The following is a 13310-nucleotide window of genomic DNA, read 5'->3' on the forward strand; positions in this document are numbered from 1 at the left end:
CATGAACCAGACGCTCGCTACGGAGGTCCACAAGCAGCAACGTTCACTGAAGAGTCGTTGAGGAGACACTATTGATAGCACTTTGGTTCATCTGGGCCTTCAGTTGCTCAACAGTAGCACGTCTATCCGCCCGGATGCTTCTACGCAACCACCGTTCACCACTGTTACCTACGGCCCGTGTACACCACTCATCTCACCGGCCGTTGGGATAGCGCCATTCTACCATGCACAATACGATTTAACCGCCTCGACAAGCAAACGATTTGCAAACTTGGCAGTTTCGGAAATGCTTCCACAGTTGGCCGAAAAATCAATAATCATGGCCTTTCGTAGGTCAGTTAAGTCACTCCTTTTCCGCATTACGACACCGACAGCATAGGTTTTCGCGTCTCCCTTAGAGGCTTCATGTAACTTTCACTTCTAGTGCTGCCACTTGCCGTGTGTGAGTGCCTATTGCACCTTGACGTCGAACATAGGCGATGGTCAAATTAATCTCACTGGACCGTATAGATTGCATTGTGAAGATCAGACCTCGCCTCGGAGATTAACATAAAACTTAAGAACTGCAGCCTGCGCTGCGAAGGCGATCCTCCCAGTGGCGCCTGTAATTGTGTCCTCGCAGGCATTCGCCGCCTACGGGTCAGTCGGCCCGCACAAAGAGCATTACCCGGCGCGGCGCCGCCGCCACAGAGACCGCATTCACCGCCATTGTTCTCGGAGCATTGTGATGTCGCAGCGGCTTAGCTGTAATTAAGTAGCGTCGCGTCTGCATCACGCGGCCAGCTTAGTTTAACATCTGTTTACAAATTAAATTAACTGTGAATTATTCCTCCGTTTCCTCCATCCCCGCCCGTCGCATCGTTTCCATGGTTGCGCTTTGCCGCTACACTTTGATCTACAACGTTAAAAGGTTTTCGCGTGACTCTGCTATTGTGATTTAAATGCAAGTTAGTGGTGCTTGTATCTGCTTAGTAAGCAGATATCACGACGCACAGTGATATCTTAGTGTTCAAATACCGTGACGTGTCTGTCTCTTTAAGGAATATCACACAGACTGTTTCCAATCTCAGTCTGTAGTCCAATTTGAATTACAGAACGAAAAGACTGAAGTTAGGCCAACGGTATATATTTCTTTTTAAGACGTAGTTATTTAACTTTTCTGATGCTGTTCTGCTTCTTCCCATTCATTTTGTTGAACATATCTTATCTGTATGCCTAGTAATATTTTTTCTAATTCTTTACATTTGTTAATATGACTCATGACCTATTATGACAGATATTTCACTAATGTCTATTGTGTCTTTATTTCTTTTACACATATCAACCTATTTATTTAATACATAATTTTGCAAAATTGTCCTGGCTATTACATTGACATAACGAAAGTCGTGGAATACGTCTTGATATCGTGTTGGAGCTCCTTTTGTCCGACATAGTGCAGCAGCTCTAAGTGGCATAGGGTCTATAAGTCGTTGGAAGTCCCTTGCAGAAATACTGAGCCATGTAGCCTCTATAGCCGATTATAGTTGTGAAAGTGTTGCCGGTACAGGATTTTGTGCAGCGGCTTACCTCTCCATTAAGTCCCAAAATAGGTCGGTGCGATTTATGTTGAGTAGTCTGGGTGGGTAAATTATTCGCTCGAATTGTCCAGAACGTTCTTCAAACCAGTCGCGAACAATTGTGGCCCGGTGACATCATGCATTGTTATCCGTAAAAATTCCAACTTTGTTTGGGAACATGAAGCCCATGAATGTCTGCAAATGGTCTCCATGTATCCGGACAGCCATTCCTAGTCAGTGATCGGTTGAGTTGGATAGGGGAACTGTCCCTTTCACTGCACATATACGCAACCCACACAATCATGGCGCCACCTCCAGTTTTCACAGTAATTTGTTGAGAACTGAAGTCCATGGCTTCAGGGAGTCTGCACAACACTCAAACCCTATCATTAGCTCTTAGCAACTGAAATCGGCATCATCCGACCAAGTCTTGATTTTTCAGTCTTTTAGGGTATATTAGGTATTTGACTCTTTTTTAAAATTGACAACTTCTGTTGTCAGTTCAGTAACGATGTACTATGTTTACTTCTTCGATTTATTAATCTATGGATTTCTCTGCCATTATCAAGTTCTTGCCGGCCGGAATGGCCGAGCGGTTCTAGGCGCTGCAGTGTGGAACCGCAGGACCGCTACGGTCGCAGGTTCGAATCCTGCCTCGGGCATGGATGTGTGTGATGTCCTTAGGTTGGTTAGGTTTAAGTAGTTCTAACTTCTAGGGGACTGATGACCTCAGAAGTTAAGTCCCATAGTGCTCAGAGCCATTTGAGCCAATCAAGTTCTTATTGTTTACTGGTGGACTATCTTTACCTTTGTACTGTGGTAATATTCCTGTTGTTTCCTAAAATATCGATCTATGTGATACTATTTCCTTTGTATTATTTATTGTTGGTATTACTGTTGCCAAAATTATTTACTCTGTGATCATTTTATATGATTTTATTTCATTAAACTGACAACAGAAATAAATACAAAGCAAAAGTTCACCAACATATCACCATATCAGATAAACTGAATGCAGTATTAAAGAAAACCACAACACGGTTTGCATTTCACATCTTACACATCATCAAAACACAAACCCGATCTGGATAAAAAAAACCACCAGTAACAACAGAAGCAGGTGTACATACTATACATACCACTAATCCATTTTCTATACTCCTGCAACCTCAGGAAATCTCTTGCAGTCGCCTTTCTTTTGGCGCTCGCGGAGTCACTAACAGGGCGCGCAAAATCTCGGACACCCCTGTGTTATGTCACTTGGCGGAAGCACCGGCCAGTGCCCCTGGCGGCAGGTAGTGCCTAACAAAGGGACAAACCAGTCTGCCACCCTACTCCAGACTGCTCAGCGGAACGCGTCAGAGCTTTCAACAGCTCACTGCAACATCCAGTCTTTACCTGCACATTACGAAGAACTTAGCCTCCTCTTCAACCAATTCAATTATCACGTAATCCTCTTATCCGAAACGTGGTTAAAACCACATATATCCTCTGCATCTATTCATCTCCCAGGGTACACATTTCTTAGGGCAGACAGATCAAAAAAGCGAGGTGGCGGGGTCGGCGCGTATAATCGAACAGATCTCAAAGCGAAAGTCTTATGTACGTCAAACCCTGCTGAAGAAAAAGAGGCTGAATTCATGTTATTGAAATAAATATACAAAGTCGGAAGTTCTTGACAGGCGTCGTGTACAAGCCGCCAAAAATAAGCGCAATGAGTTCCTTCCAGTCGGAATTACATTCACTTCAGTGTCAATACGAACACGTCATCGTAATGGGTGACTTGAACATAGACCTGCTAAGAGACACTACATCCGCAATAAACCTAAGAAGACTGTTTGGTTGCAATAGCATGAACATTCTTCCATTACAACCTACACACCATACGGCGCACAGTCATACTCTTATAGACGTAATCGCAACGAAACAGACTGACAAAGTAAGAGATGTTGGTCAAACATCGGCCCCTGGCCTCTCAGCACATGATGTAATATTCCTGGCCTATTCTGTGAAGCCCCCAAGGACCAAACTGCGTTACCTAACTTGTAGGAACATGAAAAGTATTGACCTTGACGCTCTAACAGCCGATTGCTCAGAAATCTCATGGCATCAAATAATCAGAGAACCTACAATCGACGGCAAAATTAATGAACTTGGGGATAAACTCACTGCCCTCTATGACAAATTTGCACCTGTACGCACAATCCGTGTAAGAAAATCTCCTGCTCCATGGCTGACAGCTGAATTACGTCAAATGATGACTAATAGGGATGCTGCCCACAGGCGTTTCAAGGCAGATCCGAAACCCGAGCGTTTCGAAGAATATAGAAAGCTACGGAACAGAGTGAAACAATGCATTCGCAATGCTAAAATCAGGCACGCTCGCTCCCTTGTATGCAGCGATATGACGCCCACGACTGTATGGAAGAATCTCCGCAGCTGGGGGGTCGGAAAGGAAAAATCGGAAACTACTTTTCATGTGTCAGCTAACGAATTAAATGAATTCTTCTCTGCACCTCTGAATACCCACACGGCTGATAATTACCGTCCACAAGAATCCCCAAACAGGATAACTAACAACGATACCTTCCATCTAAAACATGTAACAACAAATACGCCAAGAAAAGCAATAATGAGGATCTCTTCTGATGCAATAGGCAAAGACAGTATCGGTATAACCATGATTAAGAATGTTGCCGATATCTTAGTACCTTTCTTAACTCACATATTTAATTTTTCCCCCATGAACGGAAATACCCCACTGCATGGAAAAGAAGCATAATTCGACCCATCCCTAAGATCGAAAACCCGCAACTGCCTAGTGATTAGAGACCAATTAGCATACTGCTGCTGTTTCCAAAGCACTTGAATATATTGTTCATGACCAAATCACTGAACACTTGCATGAATTCAGCCTATATGACAAATTTCAATCCGGTTTCTGTAAACATCACAGCACAAACACTGCTCTAATTAAAGTAACTGATGACCTGAAATATGCCATCGACAATTGAAAGGCAACAATATTGACGCTACTGGACTTCTGCATACCTTTGATACTGTTAACTTTGACATATTGCTCAGAAAAATGCAACAGCTTAATTTCTCAGACAGTGCAATGAGATGGTTTGAAAGCTACTTAAAAGACAGACAGCAATGTGTTGTCTGCATAAATGAAAAATCTTCCTGGAAACATGTTTCCTCGGGAGTGCCACAAGGATCAGTCTTAGGACCACTTTTGGTTTCTTTGTATGTCAACGATATTTCGTCGGTTCTGTCCTCCTGTAAATATCATTTATATGCCGACGACCTCCAGTTCTACCTAAGCATCAGGCCTGAAGATGTAAACACTGCAATCTATCAGATGAATGATGATCTGTCTTCAGTAGTGACATGGGCGAAAAACCTGTGGCTTAAACTAAATGCAAAAAAGACGCAAGCAATCTTAATAGCCCATCAGAAATTAATAAGTTCAGATTTCCGCGAGCGGCTACCTCCTATTCTGCTCGACGGTACTCCAATACCATATCAGAAAACAGTCAAGAACTTGGGTATAACTTTGGATGAGCATCTCAACTGGGCAGAGAATACAGTCGCAGTGTGCCGAAAGACGTCTGCTTGTCTCTATGCTCTCAAAAAGTTTCGGAACATATTTCCACAGGACTTGAAACGCCAGCTCGTGCAAGCACTCGTTCTACCGAACCTCCACTATTGTGATGTAATTCAACAAGGCATTAGTAGTGAAAACAAAAGACGGCTAGAACTAACCATGAATGCCTGTGTACGTTACACCTGCAACATTCGCCGATATGATCATGTTAGTGCTTCATACTCCGAGCTAGGGTGGCTGGGGCCGGACAAATTGCGTGACTACCACACTCTATGTCTACTTCACCGACTCCTCATCGCGCAAGCACCCAAGTACCTTTCATCAGAGATTAAAAACCTGTCATGTCATCATAGTCGAAACACGAGGTCACTCTTATTTGGTATCCTAACTGTGTCCAGTCACAAAACAAAAACTTTTGCAAACTCCTTCTCAGTTGCCGCTGTCCGCCTCTGGAACAAACTGCCCCTTACCTTGCGCCATATTCAATCTCCTGCTGCTTTTAAGAAGTTGAATCATTTCCTACTATCATCCTCATAACGTTCACCACAAAATTAATGTACAAGGCCAATCCTCTCATCTGTCAAATAGCAAAGCTAGCGTTTCCTATCTTGCTCCTGAGATGCCTTCCTTTTCATCTATCTCTATTAGCCACGCAATCTTCTTTTCCTTTATATTTCCTTAATGATGTTTCATAATGTCTCTCTATTCTTCTCCTCCCTTCACCATGAGTCTCCCTCATAATCCCTGCTACTAGCACCCCTACCTAAAATCTGTCTCTTCAATAATGTCTAATTATAACAGTACTTATGATCTACGAATATAAACTCTATATGTATGTATTTTTCCAGGTGTGCCTTTCTAATTGTTTATTTCACTTTTTGTACTAGGTGTAGTTTAACATGCTTACTAAAACATATGAATGTAAAATAAGCAGAATGCCTGGTTAGATGTAAGAGAGAGCCTAATGGCCCTAATCTTGCCGGGTTAAATAAATAAATAAATAAATAAATAAAGTCGGTTGTAACAATTGTTAAAAATTTTACGCAGGCCAAACGGGCAGGAACTTTAACATAAAATTTCAAAAACACTTAAAAAATAGCGATACGAACCAATCCTTATTCTTGCATCAAATCAAAACAGAGAACCACAACCTAAACCAGACAGAACACGTGATAGAAATCTTATAAATACCATCAAAGAGCCCGAAATTAGACTACCTGGAAGAAATAGAAATTTACGTTTGTACCCCAAATGCTCTAACAAAATCTTAAATGAACAAACTGAATTAAAACATTAAAATTACAGTGCCAGCTTTATAGAATATATCGAAAATGACATGGATAAATAAAATCAGACAATGGAATATCCAGGATGGACTGTAACAATATTATGAAAAGGAAAGTTGTTGCTCACCATATAGCAGAAATACTAATTGTGAGACGCAGATAGCCAGAACAAAAAGACTGACACAATATAAGCTTCCTGCTTATGTCGAAAGTAGACTACACACACACACACACACACACACACACACACGCATGCCAACGCAACTAATACACAAACGACTTCAGGCTCTGGCTACTGAAGCTACTCTGGCTCTTACCTTTTACGTCTAAATCCCATATAGGCTGGTACAAATACCTCCATGTTATCTACAAAATATGAAAAATGAAACACATCAAGCAGCCGTTGTTATGTAAATATACAACCATGAGTTTCCGAAGTGAAAGAAGAAGAATATTTGTTTGTTATGCTAGTTTGACATAAGAGTGCTTCCTTTATTTTGCATTACTGATTACTTCACCCATAAAAACATTTATCATTAACATCAAGTCACTTACGTATACCCTCGCAACAGTTTTCATTCCGTGGGATGCAAAATCGTCACATGAATGGGTGTACAGTCATCGTGAAATTCGTCGTTTCACTAATTAATTACATCAGCTACTTCAAGAGGTATTATACGGCTCTGTACTATCGCGCACTTCAGCATTCGCATTCACCATTATTTCGCTCATTGCCCCATCCCAGTAGACAAGAAAAACTTGAAGAAACGTTTCCCCAACTGCAATGATTACCACTTTCAGAAAACTAATATGTTTTTGATACAAATAGTGTTCAATTTTGGAAAATATTACTTTCCATAACCATCCTTGCAACCTCACAGTTTCGATCGCTCCATGAAGAGCATGCATTGTCCACCAGCTGCCGGACCTTGGTCTGTTAAAAATGTGAATGGCTGCGAAATGAAGGGTCATGTGGTAGCACGTAACTCTTGGAATCACTGTTATATTTCGATCCCTGAAGCCGGTAGTTTTAGCTGCAGTAGCTCCTCAGTTGATATACTGAGAATATGTGCAGTCCGTTTCGGTGAACCCATCAAGTAGATGTTTCCGAATGTATCAGAAACAGAACCCGTGGGTCAGACGGGCTGGCAGCTCGGCGTGGAAGTGAATGTTCACAAGTGGCAAAGTGTGAGGAGGATTCAGGATCTGATGGTTCCGTACAAACTTACTTAACGTGGGAATCAAAAATTCAACGATTATCGCCGATTATCGATATTCACACTCGAAGATATTGGCCCCAGAAATTCCAAAAACGTATCAAAATATCTACTGTAGTTCCTCAGACTAGGCCTGACAGAAGAAGCGAACAGAGGACTTCCGTTCATACTGGGTGATTCGTGAAGGTAAGCAAAAATGTTATTCTACAAGTAAATGTAAAGAAAAACTATCTTGTAAACACAGATCCACAAATGTTTAGTTACGGGTTCACGGCTAATAAAAGATTTCGCCTGAAATTTAGCAACTTTGTTAATATGAAGCAATCGCAAAACTGTACGAGGTTAAAGTAAAGCACGATTTACATTTATTTTGTTGTTATTGATCATGTGACTCTAACAAAACATTTCCCAGACGTGTATCTTCAGCAGTTTGCCACAACATCCAGAGGAACAAAGGCGTAATTTCGATTAATTTTTAATTTATTTGCTACCTGGCCCATTTTGTTTTTAAATTCCAGACTATTGCACAAAGTTTTTAACAGAAGTTGTAGAGAATTTAAGTTTGGGAAAATGATGGTAATAACGCTAACTAGAACTACCTGTTGTGCCAGATAATCTGCTTTAATTAATACCGTAGCACATGTGAATTCATGTCCAACCGGAAAAAACGAAGCTCAGTATTAAGGAAGTTGTACAGTGTACATTACGTTCTTTCACTGAAAAATGCATAAAACGAACTCACTTCGATGTTAGGAAACGACTGAAACATCTCACTAACGGTTGCCAACAATGACAAACGTTTCTACATTCTTTATCGAAAGTAAACAAATTTACTTGCATAATAATCTTTGCTTCTCTGGATGTTCTGGAAAATTACTGCAGATACGCGTCTGGGACATGTTTCATTAGATTCATCAGGCCAATAACAACAAAATTAATGGAAATCGTGCTTCCTTTAATCTCGTACAGTTTTGCGATGACTTTACATTAGTGAAGTTGCTAAATTTCAGGCAAAATATTTTGTTAGCCATAACTTCGTAACTAAAAATTTGTGACCCTATGTTTATACGAACTTTTTTCTTTAACTTTACTCGTAGAATAACATATTAAAATATTTGCATATCTTAGTGAATCAACCTGTACATTTAGAGAGAGAAAACTTAGTAATACTTTTTATTTACTTACTAAAACATTGCTACAATTTATATTTTATGTTGCCATGCCGTAACGTTCGTCTTTTGGCCTTTCGACAGATCATAAATGCCATGTATGTTCAAATGGCAAAAATCTATTTCTTATGTGATAAAATTACGATTTAACAAATTTCAGATTTTTTTGCTTTACTTGCACTGAGAAACTTTGCTTCTTGTCGAAGTTTATGATATTATATCAACGGTAAGTACTCTACAGGTTTCGATGAGCGAGTTTGTGGGTTTGAAAATATGTGGAGTAATTGGCTGAATCCTTTCACTGCATTTCTTACAAGTTTAGAGTTTTTACATCGGTAAGGGACCATAAACCTTATATGTAACACGAATTTGAACTTGATATGACGATAGATTCCTGAGAAAAAGGGGTCATAACACATGAACAGGCAGACAGGTGTACAAAAATATGAGAAAACTTCTTTTCTGGTGGTATATTTAGAAATTAACCATTTTCGATTCTTTCCTTTACTTGTTCGAAAAATGCTTCATTCTTGCCAAATTTCTCGATTCTAGGTCAACAGAAATTACCCTACAGGTTTTGATACGTGAGTTCTCCGGTATCAAAATATGTATGCGACATGAGCAGTCCTATCTTTGAATTGACTTAGAAGATTAAAATTTTTGCACCACCATGAGACCTTAGACCTTAATACATGACATAAATTTTGACTTAATATCCCATCCATTCCGGAAGAAAAGGGTTCCTAACAGTTTGACTGACAGACTGACGACAAAGCGATCCTAGAAGGCTTCGTTTTTGTTGATTGATGCACGGAACCTCAACTACCGCTACGTCACAGGGTCTCAGCTGCTCCTTACCAAAACTCTGTCTGTAACGGCATCAAATGATTTTTCGAAAGACATGATGTTTGCACCAGTGACGGTTAAACTTTTTATTTCCACTATTGAAATATCGGCCTTAGGCCATCATCAGGTACAGATGTTTTGGCTTTAAGCCATGTCAATTTTATACAGGCAGACACATTTATATGTCGTTGTCATTTGCTGTTATATACACTACTTAGCAGCATTACGAATGAATATAGCAGCAAATGACAACGACATATAAATGTGTCAGCCTGGATACAGTTCATAAAGCTTAAAGCCAAAACAACTTCACTTGAAAATGGCCTAACGCCGAAATTGCCACAGTGGAAATAAAAAGTTTAACCGTCACTGGCGTAGACATGATGTCTTTCAAAAAATTTTACATGACTGTGAATCCAAGTTATGAAAAGGCATGAAATGAGTTCCTTTTCATTGAAAACCATGAGTACTTTGTTGGAAGACTGACTGTTCAGTGCATCTGCTTGTAATGAGTGCATGAAGAATACAGTGTCACGTTAATGCAGGTGATGATACAAAGGACGAGAAAGGGTGATTGTCAGTGCCGGCACATAGCCTGCTACTTTCGAATAGCACCAAGGTGACAGATCACGATCTACATATCATTTAATACTATTGGAGAGGTTCAGAATGTAACCGAGGATATCTGCGCAAAGTCAGACTATCATTAACTTAACATCTCCCCGTTTCTTCTCTTTACTCGCCAACTACTGGCGGTGAAATTTTATTGCTAACACAAAAATCTGAACTGGTTGTTACCGTGTGGAGAGTCCACAAAGGCGGCAGTCAGTGCCATCGTCCACATCCAGCAGCATGCAACCCACCGTGTATCTGAGTCTCACGACCATATTTCGTTCCACGGGACATTCATTACCTGTCAAATTTGTAGTTAGTATGAAATTTGCACCCTACAGCGGAGTGTACGCCGATATGAAACTTCGTGGCAGATTGAAACTCTCCTGCGCAGGAGAGCCTCTGTGAAGTTTGGAAGGTAGGAGGCGAGGTACTGGCGGAATTAAAGCTGTGAGTCGTGCTTGGGTAGCTCAGGTGGTAGAGCACTTGCCCGCGAAAGGCAAAAGTCGCGAGTTCGAGTCTCGGTCTGGCACACAGTTTTAATCTGGCACGATGTTTCAAATTAGTAGTTGTTTCAAATGCTGGCCTTCGGTGCTGTCGCATAACACACCTATCTTTGAGTGCTGTAGGACACAAGTACAGTGTACTACTATGTATAAATTCGAAATTAATCACTGCAATGTTCTTAAACTATGAGCAGTAACTGAATATGAAATACATTAATGTCTGTAAATGGTCTACTCCATTCAGTGATCGGTTCAGTCGGAACAGAGTTCCCATTCCATTCCATGTAAACACAGCCACCACCAACTTGCACACTGCCTAGTTGAAAACGTCGGTTCATGGCTTCGTGCCACACTCTAACACTACCATCAGCTATTACCAGCTGAAACTGGGGCTCATCTGACCAGATGACGTTTTTCCAGTCGTCTATGGTCCAACAGATATGGTCACGAGCCCACAAGAGGTGTTGCAGGATGTGTCGAGCTCGAAGAAATGTTGCTTGTCTGTCAGCACTGACTAAGCAAACACCTCTGCTCTTCTGCGTTAAGGTCGTCGGCCAATGCGTTGTCCTTGATTATAGATAATGCCTGGTGTTTGGTATTCTCGGTACACTCTTGACACTATATATTTAGCAATATTGAATTCCCTAACGACTTCCGAAGTGAAATGTCTCACGCGTCTAGCACCAACTATCATTCCGCTTTCAAACTCTGTTAATTTCCGCAGTGCGGCCATAATTACGTCCGAAACCGTATCACATGAATCACCCGCGTACAAATGATAGCTCCGCACATAAACGGCCCCTTTATAATTTGCGTACGCGATACTATCACCATCTGTATACATGCATATAGCTGTCCCACGCCTTTTGTCACTTCAGTGTATACTTTTCAAACACTGCGCGATAGGCTGCAATAAACATATACGGAAAAACATAAAAATGTAGAAGAAAATAGCTGTCAGCTGATTTTCGCAGAAAGCAAGCAGTTATTGTGTCTTATTCCAATGTTGTCTAATTGCAACTTGAATATTTCTAATTACGGTGTAAAACGCTCTATTAATAGGAAACGACAGTTGTGGACTATTGTTATATACCTAAATTAATGTGTCGTAGCTTGCAAACAAATCAAGAACTAATTCTTTCTTTGGAACACAGTATTGTGAAGAGGAAAAAGTGCAAAACTGGGAAAATAAACAGAGCTGCTAATGGAATGTGAGACAATGTAGACAAGCTTGAGTTACTCCTATAATACCTGTATATGGCGACTTCTTACGTACCTATTGTTAGAATTTTCTGGTGAAAATACCTTAAGGTGAAATAAGTGCTTAAATCAGTGAGTGGCATACTATGATTCTAATTTCGAATATTATACTTGTACGTGTTATCGCCTCGTAGCGAAATACGTGCTATAAGTACTTCTGGATCGTGACAGCGCTTTCGTTATAATTTCATTTGTTATTTGTACACAGCCAACTCTCACCACCGATGCGCAGATGTGCTTGACCCTCTCCATCGGTTCTCTGAGTATTGGGACTGCACGCTGCTTTCCCAATGGACATTAACAGCTACCTAAGTGGAATTAGATTTCTCGAATTTTAATTAGTTCAAGGGAGTAAAAAGCATTTTTTAAAAAATTTAATTAGCTTCGTAATGACATGTCATCAAGTTCTGACAAGCCTTTTAATTGCAAACTGCTTCAAAAGGTATTTTCGTAATTAAAATTCCGCGTCGTTAACACCTCTTCAAAATCGGCCGCCAGAACTAATTCCCAGGCCATCGCTGGTCCCGCCGATTGGAGGGCGCGCTGAAGCAGTAGACGTTATTCTAATTAACCGGGAAGTGGATGGTGAAAGTCTCCTCTGGAACCGGGAAACGCCCCCAACATTGCTAAAATCGATATACTGATTGGCGTTGAAAGCAATAATCATATCCCACAACGAGCGCTAAAGATCAAATATACAGAGTAAACGTTGAAATTGTGAACATTTGAACATGTTCTGTAATGTACGTATTTGTCTAACTGAAATATTAGCCTGTGAAATTGTTTCATGAGCTAATTCAATCCATTCCTCCAGTTATAAACATTGGAAACTGTAAAAACTACCTACGATTTACGGAGTGGGTATCTGTATAAATAAAAATTTAATGTTTGTTTGTTTTAAGTCTTTTACCTCCGACGGATCTTGACACATTGCTTTGAAATTATGATAAAACGGTGCATTCGAATATATACAGGGTGTCCCAAAATAATGTATACACTCTTTGAAACTGAATATCTCTTTAATTAAAGGAGATAGAAATACAGCACAATGTTTGTGGTGTACCTTAAGGACCAACTAAAGTTACTAAATATTCAAAATGGCCTCCTTGAGGCGCAATACACCACTGAAAATGACGTAGGAGAGAGCGACGTTCCAACTGTATTGTTCCTAATGGTATAGCATTATAGGCCTCCCCAATTTGCTCTCTAAGATCATCCAGTGTTTGTGGTCTAGCGGTGTAAACT

Source organism: Schistocerca cancellata, chromosome 1 (genome assembly GCF_023864275.1).
Source record: "Schistocerca cancellata isolate TAMUIC-IGC-003103 chromosome 1, iqSchCanc2.1, whole genome shotgun sequence".
Classification (NCBI taxonomy): Eukaryota; Metazoa; Arthropoda; class Insecta; order Orthoptera; family Acrididae; genus Schistocerca; species Schistocerca cancellata.